This window comes from Diceros bicornis, unplaced genomic scaffold, assembly GCF_020826845.1.
Source record: "Diceros bicornis minor isolate mBicDic1 unplaced genomic scaffold, mDicBic1.mat.cur scaffold_122_ctg1, whole genome shotgun sequence".
In the NCBI taxonomy this organism is placed as follows: domain Eukaryota; kingdom Metazoa; phylum Chordata; class Mammalia; order Perissodactyla; family Rhinocerotidae; genus Diceros; species Diceros bicornis.
Window position 1 is genome coordinate 1,132,050 of NW_026691042.1, and position 11,055 is coordinate 1,143,104.

The 11,055-nt window shown below is 48.7% G+C and overlaps 1 long non-coding RNA gene across 2 annotated transcripts; it reads left to right on the plus strand.

Annotated features, from left to right (window-relative positions):
* Positions 1-403: 403 nt before the first annotated feature.
* LOC131402519 (uncharacterized) lies at positions 404-10,559 on the plus strand. 2 transcript variants are annotated; one of them, XR_009218740.1, is made up of 5 exons: positions 404-1,175; positions 3,096-3,162; positions 3,731-3,800; positions 5,472-5,556; positions 10,478-10,559. It is a non-coding gene; the product is annotated as an uncharacterized LOC131402519 (long non-coding RNA). The 2 variants fall into 2 exon arrangements; XR_009218739.1 differs by lacking the exon at positions 10,478-10,559 and having other exon boundaries at positions 5,472-5,670.
* Positions 10,560-11,055: the final 496 nt, after the last annotated feature.

The window sequence follows — 11,055 nt, forward strand, 5'->3', positions numbered from 1 at the left end:
CCTACAGTGCCTAGAATGTGGTCTGGGGAAGAAATTCAACGAAAGCCTTAAGATGGAGGCTTTATTCCAATTATTTGAAACTGGATTGTAAAAATGTTAGAAATTATTGATGATATTTTAACAAATATTCATTAGTCAATGAATAGTATGAGGACAATAAGAAGCATTTTTTAAAATAAAGTGGAATTACCCAGAAGTACATACTGGACAAATCTTTCTTGTCATTTTTTTCGTGTTCCGTCATTTGTATGCAAGTATCTTTTTATATAATTTTGATCACAGTGTCTATTTTGTGTTCTGCCTTCTTTCAGTTTATTTTATATTAGAATTCTTTTACAGTTAGTATTGAAGTCTTGATTGGCTGTATGATGCCACATTACGTTTCTTTTTACCTTTTGTTAGGAACGATTGTAGACATACACAGAAGTGGCTGGAATAGGATAATGCACCCCGTGGGCCGTCGCCAGCTTCTGCCGTCATCAACACATGACGGTCTTGTTTTACTCATTTCCCCCACCTTCTCCCTCGGCAAATTGGGAACAATCGTCAGATTATTGATTTCATTTATGAATATTTCAATCCATATCTAAAAAATAAGGACCCCCAAAAAAGGAAATACATCGTCACACCTAAAAATAATTAACAGTATAATCCCTGAATATCAAATATGTAGTCAGCATTCAAACTGCCTTTTGTCTCCGAACTGTCAATAGATTTTTATTTTAAATTTAAAAATTTATTTGAATCAAGGGCCAGAGAAAGTCTAGGCGTGGCAACTGGTTGATAAGACTTTTATAGTCTTTTAAGTCTGTTTTAATCTTTTCTCCTTGATATTTATTTAATGATGTCACGTTGTTTATTCTACAGAATTTTCCAGTCTGCAATTTGTTGAATGCATCCCTGTGGTGCCGTTTGACATGATCCTCTGTCCTCTGTATTTCCTGCCAATTGGTAGTTGGACCTAGAGCCAGATTCCCTTTCGATGTTATGTATTTACTGCTTCCCAGGCCCTTAGGGGTCTATGCAGATAGTAATGGGGGATGTGAATCACTTGTCAGTATTTTAAAGTACTTCATATTTTCAGCTACTAATATAAGCTAACAACATCGTCCATTTTCTTTGATTTTGCCTAGAATCACATCATCTCATTGAGATAAACCAGATATTTCATGCAGGTAAAAAGTTGTCTGGAAATTATATCATTCACTGATGAATACGAATGGGCAAGTGTATTATTATAGCAGTCATAATGCCATTTATTTGGTAGACGAGATCTATTGAAAGATGGGGATCATAGGAGAAAGTAGGGGATCCTTAGTAAGGAGTATGTTGAGAACCAGTGCATTCACAGACCTTCTCCTGAACTCTAGCCTCCATTGTAAATATTCAGAAGGTCATCGTTTAAAACCTGCAAGAGGCGTTCCCTACATAGCCCATCTGGCCTCCTCGGTAGGATTGTAAAGAACAATAAGTTTCTTTAGAGTGACTTCTAAACATCTTTCCCCCTTACTTGCTTATTTAAAAATTAAAATTTTCTATTATGAATAGATACCATGTTTGCATAATTCAGAATCCTAGAGGCACAGTAGAACATATGATGAAGACTCTGCTTTCCACCTCTGTCCTCCCAGCACCATGGTTTCTCTGCCTGTAGACAACCTGTGTTAACAGTTTCCGGTTCATCCTTCCGAAGAGATTTAATGCATGTGCAAGCAAATGCGTCTGTGTATTCTTTTTGCCTCCTTTTATTTTAAGTGCTGTCGTATAATATAGATCCTGTTCTTCACCTTACTGAGAAATCCTAGTGGCTATTGCAGGAAGTGGCTATTGCTTTTACTTTCCTGAAGAGTTCAAATGGTGTGAAATGACACGAGAAGAGCTTTCTTTAAAGACTAAGGATGCTTTTCCCTAACCCAGTGTGTCGTGGAGGCAATGTGGTGCAGTGGGTTGGAGTTGGGGACTGCTCCTCGCTCTGCCACTAACTTACGTACCTTGAGTAAGTCTTTCCCATCTCACTGCATAACAACGTGAGGATGGGGCAGTGATCTCTCATGTTAGAAATGCTCTGACTCTGCATCAGTGCACTGACCCCGGTTGTGTTCATTTGAGCGAGGGGAGACAAGTGTGTTTTAGAGCTCTCACCTGTCCCACTGCCTCTGGATAGACCTCAGGAGACACAGGTGTACAAGTCTCCTGTGCCAGAGCCCACTCTCTGGTCCTGACAGACGGTGAAGGAGGTGAATTGACCTGTTGGAGATTGGTGGAGGGTGGGGGGACCAGTTTCTTGCCATTGGGCCTGAAGTTGACCATTTGATTGAGCCACATGTGATTTGTGAAGCTGTTGGAATTTCCCGGAGCAAATCAGTAGGATAGCTTAAGAGAGCTGTGTTGGGCAGACCTTGCTGACTCTCTTCTGTTTCTGCACTCTGTGGTTCTTGGGAAATCTCAGGTATTTATAAACGTGACAGCGCACACCAGGCAGCCTCATCAAGGCCTCCCTTTGCCGTGAAGTCACTGAGCCAGGCTGCGTATGTAGACGGTTTTTTCTATTGTACTGAGAGAAGGCTGTTTGCTAACGCTTCCTCCAAGAGGTGGGGCTTTCAGAGTCCAGGCTCCTTGGTAACCCTGATCGTCGCCAAAAAAGTGGTTATCCCAGGGAAAGCCACCTCGACTAAATTTTTCACATTTCATTTTCTGGCTAGGGGTGCTTTGTAGGAAAAGGCCAAGGTGGTGTTTAGAAACTCTTTCCAGAGGGGGCTTGGCCTCGAGGGCAGCCTGTTGACAGGTCCAAGGAATGGGGGTGCTGAGGCCTTTCACAGGAGGTACTCGCCTCTTATGGAATTCCTGAGAGGCAGAACGAGGGCCCAGAGGGGAAGCAGAGGGAAAGTACAGGTGTCCCAGTCTGTTGCAGCAGGTCTGCACCCCAGCATGCCTGGAGGTGTGCCTGCACTGGCTGGGAATATTGGAGAAGGAAACCCAGTGGCAGTTGGGTGAGCAGTTGGACTAGGACCACTTTCCAGACCCCCTCTCAGTCCTGACATTCTTGGGTTCCACACACCTGTAGAACTGATTTCATTGGTGGTGGTATTCTTTAGTCTTCAGCCTGGCAAACAGCTATTACGGACAATGTGGAAGGAAGGTGGTGGAAAATGAACTTTACAGGTGAGTTCCCACAAGGACTACCCCTCCCCAAGTTGTGTTGAGCATTAAACATCTCCGGAGTGATTACTGTGTGATAGAGCCACAGAGCAGTACCAAGCAAGGTTCCTCATGCCTGAGAGGAGCAGTGAGCACTCCCCAGAGAGCTGTGGAGAGTGTTGTTCCATCGCAGGGGGAGCATCAGCCTGCTGGGAGGGCAGGTGCATGAGCATTGATTGGGATACCTGGACTTTCTTTGGATTCACTCTTTATTTTTAACCAAATTGATTACCTTCAAAAATTTCTCTGTTTCAGTTCTATGTCTGTTTGTCTTTAAAAAAGTTTCTCTCTAGATCCTCGCATTATGCTGGTGGGTCTAAACACCAGTCTCAACTCTGGCAGCGTATTAAAATCACCAAGCGATTTTATTTGTTTTGTGTTACTTTCCCACCTGGGTCTACCTCTGCCTGCTATTTGAACTTGAGAGTTTCCCTGATAGTTATGTGTGTGGGGGGCCACCAGTTAGGGGTGACAGAGGAGAGGCCAGAACCCCACAGTGCTTACTATGACCATATGTCTTGCTTCTACCCAGATTGCCCTCAGTCATTAGCGAAAGTCACAAAGTCCATAGAAGGCAGGACGTCAGTGGACAGGTGGTCCAGGTAAGAGGCTTGGGCTGAGAGCCACTCATTCTGACTCCTGGGGCACTTCTGAAAGCGTGAAATTTGGGTGGGGTGATGGCAAATTTGGTAGAGGGATTTTATGAATTAATAAGATGTTTCATAAAAATTATTAGCTGCCTACTATAGGCCAGGATGTATCGTAGATCATGGGGTATGAAGTTTGATAATGTTTGGGGGGATAACACTGTAGTGGGAAAGACAGGTTAAAAAACTAGCTGCACCCGAGTGTGTCCAGGCACTGTGTGTGTTCCAGGCTGCCTTTATCTTGCTCACCATTTATTCCCACCCCGGGGGCAGTGCCTGGCACGTGGTAGATAGCTAAGATCAATCCTTAAATACGTAAGTGAATGCATCTAGAAAGTGCTATAAGAGTACCAAAAGGGGAATTGTTAAGTCCGTGCGGTGGAATGGAAGGGAGAGAAGGCATCGTGGAGGAGGTGGCAGAGGCATGTACCAGATAGGCTGGGGATGGAGGGTGGGAAAGGTTTCATGGCAGAGGGGAGGGGGCAGGTGGAGACTTTAACTGCTGAGAGCATGCGGGGTGGCTGGAGTTTGGCATGCTTACAGCGGAGTGCTGTGGCATAGGCTGGAAGACAGGTGGAGAGTGAGTGATGCAGGGTTTTCTAGGGTTGGGGGAGGAGGTGATGAAGGCCACTTGGGAAGGCGTGGGGAGAAGGGACAGGTGGAGAGACATGTAAGGAGGATTGACCAGATGTGGGGCTTGATAAGAGGTCCAGGGAGTGAGCTAGAAGGGGTGGAGCCTGACTCCACCTGCAAATGAGTGGCTGCTGATGTTCTCAACTCAGATGGGGGAGTCCTGGAGGAGGGGCAGGCTTGGGTTGAGTGGGAGGGAGACGCGAGGAGGAGGTAGAGAGTGAATTTGCTTTTAAGTTTGCAGTAGAGTGTGGTGCTTCTTGCACAGACTTGAAAGTCCCATGGATGCGAATTCAAGTCCCTGCTTCCCCACATATTAACTGGATGACTTTGGGCAAGTTACCAACCTTCTCTGAGATTCAGTTTCTTCGTAGGTGTTCTTGGTTATTGACTTAGCACAGTGCCTGGCATAATAAGCATTTAGTAAACGGTGCTTTTCATTAGGCAGTTAGAAAAGCAGGTCTGGAACTCAGTAGAGTTGTTGGGAGTGGAGATAGCAGGGTAGAGGTGAGAGGGAAAGCCTTGGAAATGGATGCAGCCTCCCAGGGGAGCGTGAAGAGGAGGAGAGAAGAGGGCAGAAGACAGACCTTGGAGAAGGATTCCAACACTGAAGGGTAAGCAGTAGGGCTGAGCTAAGGAACAAGATTGGAAGCTACTGGAGAGGCAGAAGAGAGGGATGGGGAAGAGAAAGGCTTGTGGAGGAGGGAGTGGTTCCACAGGGATGGACTGGGATGGAGGAGCTCTTGGGTCTTCTCCTCAGGACATCTGGCCCTTTCCTTTAGCAAGAGCCGCGTCAGTGGAGGGGCAGGCAGAAACCAGGCTGCAGTGGAGTGAGAAAGAATAAGAAGTGGAGGTTGTGTGGGGCAGCCTGCCTGGATCCGGCCCCCTACGGGCTCAGGAGCAGTAGGGAATGCTCCCGTACTTTGCGTCCCTTGAGCAGGACACTGGGCTTCCAAGGATTTCTTCTCATCAGCCTTCCCTCTGTTCGTCTGATAGGTCGCCTGTGGTCAGGACCATAGTCTGTTCCTAACGGATAAAGGAGAAGTCTATTCTGGTGGATGGGGCGCAGCTGGGCAAACAGGTAGTGGACCTTACACCCCCTTGGGATGGTGCAGTCTGGAGCTGTGAGCGGTGGGGCTCTCATGGGCTAAAACCACCTGCCTTCATTTGACTCTTACCTCTCTTATCACTTCCTGGGGCCACTGCTCTGTTTGTCCCTTCCCAGTGCCCTCATCCCAGCTCCCATGGAAAGGAACGGATAAAGGATTGGGTGGAGGATTAAAGCCACCCGTCAGCAGAGGAGCTGTGAGCCTTTCTCTCAGCAGAGACAGGAAACTGTATGAGGCTTTCAAAGAGAAAACAAGTGTCCCCTAAAAGGAGCTTGATGTTCACTGATTTGAGAAGAATGTAATTAATGCAGGGAGGAATGATTGAGAAACTTTCTCAAGCTTGTATATTTAACCTTTTTGTTTCTGATATTGGTCTGAAGGGAGGGCCGTTAAATATAAGACTAAATCTTTTAGAAATTCTCAGTGATCCTACCAGCACATGATATCATCTTTGTTCATTGTCTAGTGTTTTCTTCCAGTCCTCGTTCATATGTGCACTACTTTTTTTTTCCCCCAAAGCCCCAGTAGATAGTTGTATGCCATAGCTGCACATCCTTCTAGTTGCTGTATGTGGGACACGGCCTCAGCATGGCCGGAGAAGCGGTGCATTGGTGGGTGTCCAGGATCCGAACCGGGGCCACCAGCAGCGGAGCGCAGGCACTTAAGCGCTAAGCCACGGGTCTGGCCCTTTTTTTCTTTTCTTTCTTTTTTTTTGATGAGAAAGATTCGCCCTGAGCTACCATCCGATGCCAATCCTCCTCTTTTGTCTAACAAAGATTGCCCCTGGGCTAACATCTGTGTCCATCTTCCTCTACTCCACATGGGACACCGCCACAGCATGGCTTGACAAGTGGTGCATCGGTGCACGCCCGGGATCCGTACCTGGGAGTCCCGGGTCGCTGCAACGGAGGAGCGTGCACACTTAACTGCTCCGCCACCGGGATGGGCCCCATGTGTGCACATTTGTATACAGTAATCACACCATAGGTGTGGTTTTATATGCTTGTTTTATCATTTATACTTACATAAAGCATTTTTCCATGGTGGTAATGTTTTCACAGTTACAGTTTTTAATATTTGTATGATATAGCATCAATTTAATTTATCATAATTAATTATTCATTTTACCATTTTATTAAATAATTACGTAAGCTTTTCCCTGTTGTCATGTGGCATACTTCTTTGGAGGCGGAGTGCAGTGGCCGTTGGAGATATCATGACATTTATCTTGTGTGCATACGTGACTTTTTCTTTCGTTTGGATTATTGCTCTAGGATAAATCCCAGGAGTGTCAAAGGAGTAGGATATTTTTATTGTTGTCAGAATGTGTTGTTAAATTGCTTTCCAGAAGTTTTACCAGTTGATACTGCCGGCAGCAGCGGGTAGAAGTACCACTTGAATTTTGTGGGTGAGGCATCTGGGGGGGCTTAGCTGGGTCTTTGGCTCTGAGTCTCTCAAAGGCTGCAGTCATCGTAGGGTTCCACTGGGAAGGCTCTGCTTCCAGGAGCACACCGATGGTTGTTTGCAGGATTCAGGGACCCCAATTCCTTGCTGGTAGTTGTCCAGCAAATGGTTGCTGGCCAAGCCTTCCTCCGTTCCTTGCCATGTAGGCTTCTCCACGTGGCAGCTCCCAACATGGCAGCTGGCTCCGTCAGAGTGACCAAATGAGAGGGTAGGACAGAGTGCCAATGAGACAGAAGCTGGTGTTCTCTCCTTTAATCTGGGCAGTGACCTCCCTTCACTTTTGCTGGCCTTCTGCTTGTGAGAAGCAAGCCACTAGGTCCAGCCCCCACACAAGGGTGGGGAGTACACGTGGGTGTGAACAGCAGGAGACGGGGATCACTAGGGGCCATTTTAGAAGTAGCCCGCCACAACCGTGATCTTGACTGTGGCCTGAGCCTCCCCCTGTCAGTGACAACAGTGATTTCGTTCCAGTGGCCCTTGCCAGAGCACAGTGAGGTAAAGAAGCTCTCTGCGAGCCAGGCAGCAGAGGCCAGGCCCCAGCTCTGCCAGCCTCGCTCACCTAGGTGTACACTTTCTGGGTCAGTAAACCCCTCTTTTCCTTTGAGTCAATTTAGGGACTGTTGTTGTTCTGCTGTCTTCACCAAAGCACTTAGAATCTGTCTTTCCAAAGCACTTAGAATCTGCCTTTCCAAAGTTATCCCTCAGCAGAGGCACCAAGATCAAATCCTGCTGGAAAGCTAAGTTGGCCACACTTCATCCTCCAGACCGCTGACCCTCCCATCTCTCGCTCTCAGCAGAAGAACCTGCCTCCTGTTTCATAGAGGAAACAGATGCCGTCAGCTGAGAAAGCCCTCAGTTTCCCACTCGGACTCCTGCACACTTGCCTCTACCTGTCCCCGCCCTGGGTCCCTTCCCTTTATAGCAGTGGGGGAAGCGTGTCTCATCCTGCTGAAGCTGATGCTTCTCTCTGTGTCCTGGATCCCATCTCCCCCCCGTTCCTCAGAAGCCTCACTCCATCTGCTGGGCCTTCTTCCCCACAACTTCAGCCTCTCCCTGTCTACTCGTCCCTCGCCATCAGCATTTACACATGACTCAGGTGTCTTCCATCTTAAGGGGCCCTGTGTGGAGCCCTCCACGTCCTCCCGTTCCCCCAAGTCCCACCCCTTCGCTTCACCTCCTGCCTCCACTTCTAGGCCAGACTTCTCAGGAACTGCATTGACTTACTGTCCCCATGTCCTTGTCTCCTTCTCATTCCTCTGTCCGTTCCACTCAGCTTCCACCCTTATCAGTTTGCTGAGTGGCTCTTGCTAGGGTTACGGTGACCTCCATGTTGCTGAAAACAAGAATAAAGCACCTGGAGACCATTGTCCAATCTTTCCCTTTCTTGATCTCTCAGCAACGTTTGACATTGGCTGTGACGTGCCGAGCATCTTGGTGAAGAGCGGTCTTCCTTTCGCCCCTGTGACTGAGCTCTCTGAGGGCTCTCTTCCTTTCTCGTTCCTTCTGGGCTCGTTTCCTGGCTGTGCTCCTGGGCCAGGCCCTCCCATGTCAGAGGTCCCCATGGCAGGACTGTGCTCTCCTCCTTTCCTCTGCCTTCTCCTTCAGAAGGTCTCACCCTCACCGTGGCTGCAGTCACCGACTGTGTGCTCAGGACTCTCCAGCTGGCAGCTGAGGCCCAGCATGCTCTTGGGAGGTGCAGACATCTCTCAGTGCCACTTGACGTTTGCCCTTGGCCATCTCTAAGCACTGTGAGTTCAGTGGGTCCAAAAGTGAACCCCTGCTCGTCCCCCACCTGCTCCTTCTCCACTGTTTGCCACGTCCACTCACGTTCCCCTCTAGGAATCATGTCCACTCCTTACTTAGAACACTTACCGGCTACGCATTGTGCTTAGAATAAAGACCAGACCATTCCGTGGTCTACAGCATCCTGCATGATCTGCCCTCCCTGCTCCCCACTGGCGTCTTGCAAATATTCCCCCTCGTCCCCTGACTTCATCCACTGGGCCCTTGTTTAAACTCCCTCAGTGGGCCATGGCCCCTCCCTCCCTGTGCAGGTGCTGTCTCCCCTACGTGGAATACCGTGCTCTCCCCTCCCCTCCACACTCCTACTCATCCCTCAGACTGCGTGGATAGAGTGTAGCCTCCTGAACGCTCCTGCCCATGAACTACTTCAGGCTCCCTGAGTTTCCTCACGGAGGCCCCTGTCCTGCCATCCTTGCAGTCAGCACAGATTAATTGGGTGATAATTCTGGCTGACCTCTGCCTCCTCCGCTAGACTGAACTCAGAGAGAGGGACCGGGTCTCTTCCTTCCCCTCATGTTCCCATCACCAGTTAGATGTATAGCGTATGTTTGCTGTTTGGGACATATTTGTGGAGTGAATGAATGACCTGGCACTTATCTGCTCCTTCCGTTCACCAGAATCCTTCCAAGTTCTCACCGGTTTGTCTTCCTAACAGTATGGACCCTTCCTGTGACTCGGGTGAACGTCCCCCGGTACTTGCCCTTCTCAGTTGTGGGGACCGTTAAGCACATGGCGTGTAGGGGCACTGGCTGTGCTGTATGAAATGGTGAGAGCCTCTTGCAGGCAGGTCATTGGGAAGCTCTAGAGGGGTCGATGGTGAAGGGTCGGTGTCTGTTGGATTCACAGGCACAGACCTCAGCCTGAGGGAGGGAACGTGGCTGTGGGAAGACCTAGTTAGAGTGAGTTCAGTTAATAGAGGGTGAGGGTGACGTTCCTGACAGAACGATAGTAGCCCTGGTTTCTCTGTAGACAAATAGCCAGCCCAGAGCTTAGTAATTCTGTAGTAAACCTCTGGAGTGGAGAAGGAACTGCTTTCACCCCCTCCCGTCGCCTGGGCCAGAGACTCTGGCCCTGCCTCCTCCAGAGAGGCTGCACCAAGAAACAGAGACAGAGGGAGAAGAGCCTTAGGGTTTCGACGCTGAGGTCTATGCCCCTGGGATGAAACATCTGGCACCACTGATGGGTATTCCACTTTTTATAAGCAAAACATCATTTCTGAGAGTTATCGGCATCTGGCCCTAAGTTGTTTTGTACTTGGCTTGCCCTCCTGGTCAGTGTGAATCTTAGACCTGTTAGTAGGGGGACAACTGCCCTTCTGAGGCTCTCCTGTGTTCACATGGGGTTTCTGGGTGATTTGTTGACTAGGCCCCTCCAGCTTGCCCTCCAGGTGTGGGAAGTTTGTATTCTGAGCTTGGTTAGTTTGCTTGACATACGCCCAGAGTAAGAATTTAAAAGAGGAGAAAAGAAACTGATTCTTTTCCAAGTGTCATTAATGTGTTTTTGCCAAGCAAGGAGGAGAAAACAATCCCTGTGGATCTAAAGCATCCCGGCGGTGCAGTTTGAATTTCTGGTGAAGAGGGCTGCACTTGGTTTGACTTACTGACCGCTGTTTTTACTGTCATGTAGAAGGACATGTTTTTGTCTGAGGCTACGGAATTCTTGGCAAAGGACCAAACCTAGTGGAAACTGCTCTTCCGGAAGTGATTCCACCCACCCTCTTCAGCTTGATGGAGTTCAACCCAGAAGTCCAGGTTTCCCACATTTGCTGTGGACTCAGCCGCGTTGCTCCTCTTACCAGTAAGTGGCCAAGCCCGTGTGGCCCCAGTGACGGGCCGAGCTGCATTCTCTTAGGTTCACCCCAAGCCGTGGGCAGCTTTCAGTGTCCATCCATCCAGTGGAGGGGCGCCCCACGTGGATAATTACAGAGAGCAGCTCATCCAGACGTTGTTTGGCTTGAAGTTGTATAATGTGTGTCTTTTTTCATCCTGGAGTTTTGTTTTTGGTTCCTTTGGTTTGTGGTTGGGCTCATGTGAAAGTGAATTTTCTCAAGAGGACGCCAGTCAGTGGTAGGAGGGGGACCCTCGAGATGTCGGGGTGCTGGGGAACCCAGCAGAGTTTTGGTGAATCCCCGGGAGAGCCATTGGGAAATGAAAGTGTGGGACTCATCCTGCTCCTGGCCAAGCCCAAATCCTGACCCGACCCAG